At 45.1% G+C, this 7901-nt stretch overlaps 1 pseudogene; it reads left to right on the forward strand.

The window, feature by feature from the left end:
* The first annotated feature begins 7431 nt into the window (after positions 1-7431).
* Positions 7432-7608, forward strand: LOC144764334 (U2 spliceosomal RNA; annotated as a pseudogene).
* Positions 7609-7901: the final 293 nt, after the last annotated feature.

Genomic DNA, 7901 nt, shown 5'->3' on the forward strand with positions numbered 1-7901 from the left:
AAACGAGAGTAGCGCTTCACTACCAAACCCTGTAAAGTGGCGCTATTGTGTTTGCGTGTGAATGAAAGCAAACTGGTCACCGTGTCTTGCCTTATTTATGTATTTATTTGTCTTATTTGCCGCCCCCGGGCCGTGCGTTATTTATTTATTTATTTATTTATTAATTTTTCGCGTTTACAAGAAAAAGATACAAATAAAAAAATTCTTTCTTTTTTTCTCCCCTTCTCCATCCAGACGCTGCACTTTGAAAAGAGACAAACTTCGGAAAAAAGACTGTTTTTCCAGCAGCAGAGTTTCCTTGGTTTTGGATCCATTTCACTGGGGAACGAATGGAAGAAGGTTCCCAGCAAGTCAGAGGGATGGATGGAGGGATGGATGGAGGGAGGGAGGGAGGGAGGGAGGGAGGGAGGGAGGGAGGCAGGTTGGCTGGCTGGCTGGCAGAGAAGTGGACACTGCCCTTGGCTTCTCTGAGCAAGAAGAAAAATACAGAGTCCTTTTCCTTCTCTGCCCGCCCCGCCCGTCCCCGAACGGCCAAGCCTTATTTATAGGCCTTAGGCTGCAGGGGAGTAGTGTCCCCGGCAAGCGAGGGCGAGGGGCCAGGGGCCGGCCATTTCGGGTCAGGGAGCTGTCCAGGGCATCCTGGGCTGATTCCCAGCATCCCCTGGCTGCCAGGCTTTCTGGCCAGCCGGCTGGAAGCAGTGCGCAGGAAGAGGCGGGGCATGCAAATATTAGAAAGAGGACAACGTGGGTATGCTAAGTGAGGCCTAATGAATCGACAGCCCAGGAGGACTCTGGGAGCCGGGAGAAGGCCTGAGGCCGGGGCCTCCTTTCCACCGGCACATGATGAGCTCTTGCTGGGAGTCTGAAAAATAAGCGAAAGGGCGCCCAGCGACGGTGCAAGAGAAGTCCCCGGTCCGGGTCAGCCAGGTGGATTTCTTCGGGAGGCGTTAATTCTGGCACCATTCTGGTTATCGCTTCTCGGCCTTTTGGCTCAGATCAAGTGTAGAAATACACTTGCCTGTGGCTAGAGGGCGCCTGAAAACCGGACACCAGTCTCTGCTGGGCCTTCGTTCCACGGCTTGACCGTGGCAAGGCTGCGTGGGGGCAGGTGAAAGGAATAAGGCAGGGTCGTGACTTTGGACGCACACCTGGGGAAAGCTGGGCCTTCGCTCCACGGCTTGTCCGTGGCAAGGCTGCGCTGACCCCAGTGTCGTGCTGACGAGGAAACACCTGTAGGGGACAGATTTTGGAGCTTGCACATAGCTGCAGCTCAGGAGGCATTTGGAAAGAGGAGCCCCGGGCGCAATGGGATAGTGCACGGCTCGGGGCACCTCTGGACCCAGATACTGAAAACCCACTCGGAACACCTGCCCAAGCGGGCAGGAGCAGGTGAGCCCAACCCCACGGGGAGGGTGGTGGGAGGGTGCAGGATCGATTCGGACGCATTCCTTTGGAGAGACCCCGGGCGCACCTCCTTGGTGCTCGGCCCGGGGAGACTCCAAAGAAGGAGGAAAACAAAATTTCCTACGTGCGCAGGCAAAAATATTTTGGAGAGACCCCGGGCGCACCCCTTGGTGCTCGGCCCGGGGACACTCCAAAGCAAAAGGAATATTCGCATTTTTGACATTCCTAAGATTCGGAGGCAATAACGCGAGCCCTCAGGCGCACCGGTGGGTGCTCGGCCAGAGGGCATGCAGGTGGTCCAAAACAGCCAGACACCGCTGATCCAAAGACCACGGACAGGCTCCCCCTAGGGACAAAAAACGGCATAACAGCAAAGCGAGCCCCCAGGCGCCCTTCGAGGCTCGGCCAGGGGGCACGCAGAATCAAGATAAGGAGACAAATACGCGAGCCCCCAGGCGCACTGCAAGTGCTCGGCCAGGGGGCACGCCAGTGGCGGAAAGCAGCCCTTTTTGCGGAAACAACTGCGAGCCCCCAGGCGCACCGGCTGGTGCACGGCCTAGGGGCACGCACCTTCTCTGCCAGCATAAGAACTCCACCAATTCCACACAGGGGAGGAGAAGGCCAAAATCAGTGAGCCCCCAGGCGCGCACGGCGCTCGGCCAGGGGGCACACACCCACAGCACCATGGCAACAGCAGCACCCAGATCTTATGCTGCAGCAACAGGAAATGGACATGGCAGCACCTCAGAAGACAGCAGCAGAGGTAATATACCCACAACAAACATCAGATTCACAGTGAGGATAGAAATTCTAGAAGATGCTAGGGACAAGCGCAGCATTAAACACCTTATGGAGGTAGTAATGAGACACGTTTTTAAAAGGGAGCCAGCGCAAACCAAATGCATACAAGACTTTAGAAAAAAGGGAATATTTGACATAACACTGTCCTCAGAAACAGACTATCAGAGCTTCCTATATAATTACACCACCAATAGGAACCACCCTGAACTAGTAGGCTACAAAGTCACCCCTATCGCAATCCCCAGAGAAATACCTATGACAGTACATATGTACAACCCATTCGCACCTACCTATGAAATCGAGCATTTTCTGGCCAGATACTGTGAAAAGGTTAGAGGAGGGACGGAATTAAAAAATGAGTGGGGGGCATGGAACGGGAAGAGGAGGTTCATGGTAGTCCTGTCCCCAGACAAAGACGGCATAGGAGGGACAAAACACCCCCCCTTAAATTTCTCCATTGGCCCAAACCGAGGCTTCCTATATTACCCAGGCCAGCCAATCTTTTGTAGGCAGTGTTTGCAATTTGGACACTCAAAAGAGATGTGCACAGGAGATGTGTGCAGGAATTGCGGAGTCAAAGGACACAAGGCACAAAACTGCACAATTGCCAAAACGTGCAACCTGTGTGGGACAAAGGACCATCTATATAAAGAATGCCACTTAAAAGACAGCAACTCACAGTGGTACAGCAAGAAAAGCAAAAATCCCACTATCAACGTAGGGGAGAACAGAGAGGAAGGAAAGGGAGAACAGAAGGGAACCACCCCCAACACAGAAACACCGGACTTACTCCCCAGACCAGAAGGGAATCCAAAACCCAGCAAACCACAAGAAGAGCCAGAACCCAACAATAGTCAAACAACCCCTAACGAAGACACTCAGCATACAGTCACAGAAACCCCTGAAAGTCAGAGACCATTTGAAGACAAACTAAATCAAGAGCAGGATACCAACATTGCAGATATTAACCCCAGTGATGCTAGCACACACATCACCGGTATAGAAACAGGAAAAAAGGACACAGAAGACACAGAAGGAGGATGGGAGATAGCGCAACCAAAAAGACAAAAGAAATCAAAACTATGGAAAGATACACAAGAAGCAGAACTAGAAATGGACCTAGGAACAAGTGTAGGGGAAGGAAACCAAGAGCAGGACACGGAATCAGAGGAGGAATCCAACGACAGCATAGCAGCAAGGAAAGAATACAAAAAGATCCAACAAAAAGCAGAGAAGATCCACAGTAGGACAATTAGAAAAAAGCAAAATCAGAGCCTCAAATTCTCGCAAAATGCCATCCATACCAGGCAAAAAAGATCAACAAGCAAATTTGCTGAACTATCAATAGAGGGGTTTGACCGCCTTTTTCCAGACCTAAATGTGGAACACACCAAAACCATTTTTTCCAAGCTTCCCACCATCTCGGGGAAACAGGACATAAACATGACAGGGCACACAGCAGCCCAAAAGGGAAATCTTACAGGCACACAACCTGATCAAGAGAAAGAAGATATCAATCCTTTCGACCTTTTCCTAGGGAGTCAGGAAGAAATTCCCACCACTGACCAACAAAGCGTAGAGTCAGACACAACGGAGGCCATAGATGTAGACTTATTATAAAACAAAAATGAGGTTACAAATCTACTTTCTCATGGCTATCACAATAGCCTGCTTAAATGTTAGAGGAATAAAACAAACAACCAAGAGAATGGCCATATATGAATACTGTAAAGTCCTAAAAGCAGACATTATATGTCTACAAGAATGTCACCTTCCCTTTAATTATGACTACTCATTCTTACAGGAAGAGTGGGACCTAGGACCATCCATATGGTCAGGGGGGGGAAACAAAAATGCGGGGTTATGCTTCCTTTTTAAAAACCACCATTTCTCTATTGTCAAACAAGAGAACGTTGAACATGGGAGGGCAATAATACTTCATGTCAACTACCAGGGACAACAGCTCCGTATCTGCAATGTATATGCGCAAACTACAAAGAATGATAGATACGAACTCTTTGACAACCTACAACATTTCCTAGTAGGATGTACACCTACTATAATGTTAGGGGATTTCAACTGTATCTTACATACAACTGATAGAGTAGGAGTCTGTCAAACCTATACTTTGGATAAGTCCTCCAAGAAACTCATAGAAGTCATACAAAATCTCAACCTGCAAGATTCGTTTACAATTTGCAACCCAAACACCACAGGATATACTTGGATCTCGGACGATGGGAACACGGTCTCTAGAATAGACCTAATCCTAGCCTCTGAAAACATCACATGTCATTCTTCAGAACTACAGGATAGCTGCCTATCAGACCACCAAACGCTGTTAACAGAATTCTCTATACCAAACATAGGGAAAAAAAGCAGTGCCTACTGGAAACTGAACACCACTCTCCTACAAAACAAAGAGACTCAGGAGTCCTTCATAGAACAATATGAACTATGGAAAACAGAGAAAGAACAATTCTCATCACTACAAAAATGGTGGGAATATACCAAGAAACAAACAAAGTACTTTTTTTCCAAAAAAGGTAAAGAAATAGCGCAAGCAAAAAGAAATGAATATAATGAGCTACAAGATACCCTCACAAACCTCATAGAACTTCAAGAGGCAGGGATACAAGTCACAGAAGACATCCAAAAGACTAAAGCAGATATTAGAAATTGGTTCCTAAAAAAAGGAAAAGAAACAATGTTCAACTCGCGCGTCCTCAAATATGAAGAGGATGAGAAGTGCAACTCCTTCTTCTTCCAGAAAGCCAAAACAAACCACACACCCATAGAAGAACTCCTAGACGATAAAGGCAAAGAAAACAAAGAACAAAAAGACATAGAACAAGTGGTACAAAAATTCTTTTCTAACCTATTCTCGGAAAAAAACTGTGATGCATCTGCATGCGACGACCTACTAGAAATCTATGACAAAGGTCTAACCTCTGAAGAAAAAGATTTCCTACAGTCCCCCTTCACAGGAGAAGAGTTTCTAAATATCATCAACAAAGCACCACACAACTCTGCCCCAGGACAAGATGGATTACCATGGGAGTTCTACACCACTTTCTGGAAAACCATAGCAAGAGACGTTATTGAAATGTTCAAACAATGTGTGAGAGATAAATCCTTTCTACAAAGTTTCACACAGGGATCAGTCAGACTGATCCACAAAAAAGGGGACATGAACAACATAAAAAATTGGAGACCGATAACACTACTAAATGTAGACAGCAAAATTTACAGCAAATGCATAACCAACAGAATAAAAAGAGTGCTAAAAACTGTGATAGAACCAGATCAAACCTGCGCAGTACCAGGCAGGAAGATTTGGGACAGCCTTATAACCATCAGAGATGCCATCAATAGAGCCCTAGAAGAAGGCAACCCACTAGGAGTCCTATCACTAGACTTACAAAAGGCCTTTGATAGTGTCTCACACGCTTACTTGTTTAAAGTCCTGCAGAAAATGGGCTTCCCCACCACATTTATTGAAATGATAGAAATGCTATATTAAAATGCAACAAGTAAAATTATTGTGAATGGGATGCTCACAGAAGAAGTATACATAAAATCAGGAGTACGCCAAGGTTGCCCCCTTTCCCCAGCCCTTTTTGTATGTGCCTTGGAACCACTGCTGAGCAGGATAAGGAAGGACAAAATCATCAGGGGGATATTTGTACCAGGATCTGAAGGAAAAAAAGCAAAATGTATCGCATACATGGACGATGTGACTGTACTGTGCCCTGACCCCCCATCGGTCAGAAGAGTGCTCTTACATACAAAATTCTTTGCGCAAGCATCAGGGCTAGTTCTGAACACTGAAAAAAGCACATGCCTCACAATAGGAAACTGGAACAACCTAGCAAAACTTGAAGTAAAAATAACAAAACAACCTACAAAGATCCTGGGGATCACCTTCTCACAAGACCCAGAAGGAAAAGACAATTGGCCCCCCCATCCAACGCAAGATCAACCAGAAATTGGGGTTATGGAAAACAAGAACCCTATCCATGACTGGGAAAATTATGGTCATAAAAGCTGTCATTTTGCCACTAATACTTTTCTTTGCAGTAGTATACCCACCAGACAAAGACACGCTGAGACAACTACAAAAAAGCCTTTTTACATTCTTTTGGAACTCAAAAATGGAGAAAGTTAAGAGAACGATGGTCTTCAAACACCCAAGAAACGGGGGGAAAAATATGCCAAATCTGTACCTGTATATTTTCACGAACTACTTCTGCCTCTGCCTCAAAGCAATACAAGAAGGCAGAAATATTGCAGCCAATTATGTACGGTATGGAGTTGGAGACATCTTTTACAAATTCAAAATCCTACAGAGAGACAATACTAGACCTGTTGCTTTTTTCCCCCACAAACTCTATGCCTGCCTGGAACCCTTCATAAAGATGTTGAAACTCCTAGAAGTGGACAATGACTGCTTCAAAGAAAGAATTCTGTTGAAAAAAGAACTACAACAGTTGGAGAAAATGGAGATGATCAATAACCTTCCTGAAAAACTCTCCAAACTGGTTTGGGAAAAAGCAAACCACACAGACATTACGAACTCACAAAAGGACCTTACATGGTTGACTGTGTCCAACGCCCTACCAGTAAAGACCTTCCAACACAGAAGAGGACTCGCTAAATCGACAAAATGCCCGAGACCAGACTGCCCAGGAGAAGAAACAACAATGCATTTTTTATGGAACTGTCATTTTGCAAAGAAATTTTGGAATAAATTACATTTGTTTATCAAAGAAATTACCACGCTAGGAAACATAAACTATGAAACAGTATTGTATGGTATAGAGGGCTCACTGTCAAAAAATAAAGACAGAGCCCTTTGGAAAATACTAAGTAGTGCAAAAGAAAGTTTATGGATTGCTAGAAACCTGCTATTATTTAAACATAAAGAGCTGGAGGTCAAAGATGTAATTCACATATGCCTTGACAAAATTATGCTCTTTTACTATGTGGACTTAAAAAAACAGGGGAAAGATATAGCAGAGGAAAAATGGAAACAGAAAAAATGGTCAGAATGGGTCACTTAAAAACAGCTTCACTTCAGCATAAAAGTGAGAGACTTATGAGCAAAATCTTGATGGAAAACCGGTAGGCAGGTGCCTGCGTGCACCCCCTACACAGGTTACAATGTACACCACCCTATGGGATTGGTTAAAATGTATATGTGCCTTACAAACTTCTAAATAAAGTATATTTAAAAAAAAAAAAAAAAAATCTGTTCTTATCAGTTTAATATCTGATACGTCCTCTATCTGGGGACCATATATTAAATTGATTTTTGGAACAGGGAGATGGAATAGGAGCTTGCTCTGTCCACTCCACGCATCAACCTGGTATTGCAGTACCTCCAGGAATGGTGCACTTCCCCACCCGGGGAAAACAATGCTGTTGAAAAATAGACGAGAAAACGAGAGTAGCGCTTCACTACCAAACCCTGTAAAGTGGCGCTATTGTGTTTGCGTGTGAATGAAAGCAAACTGGTCACCGTGTCTTGCCTTATTTATGTATTTATTTGTCTTATTTGCCGCCCCCGGGCCGTGCGTTATTTATTTATTCATTTATTAATTTTTCGCGTTTACAAGAAAAAGATACAAATAAAAAAATTCTTTCTTTTTTTCTCCCCTTCTCCATCCAGACGCTGCACTTTGAAAAGAGACAAA

Source organism: Lissotriton helveticus, chromosome 6 (genome assembly GCF_964261635.1).
Source record: "Lissotriton helveticus chromosome 6, aLisHel1.1, whole genome shotgun sequence".
NCBI lineage: Eukaryota > Metazoa > Chordata > Amphibia > Caudata > Salamandridae > Lissotriton > Lissotriton helveticus.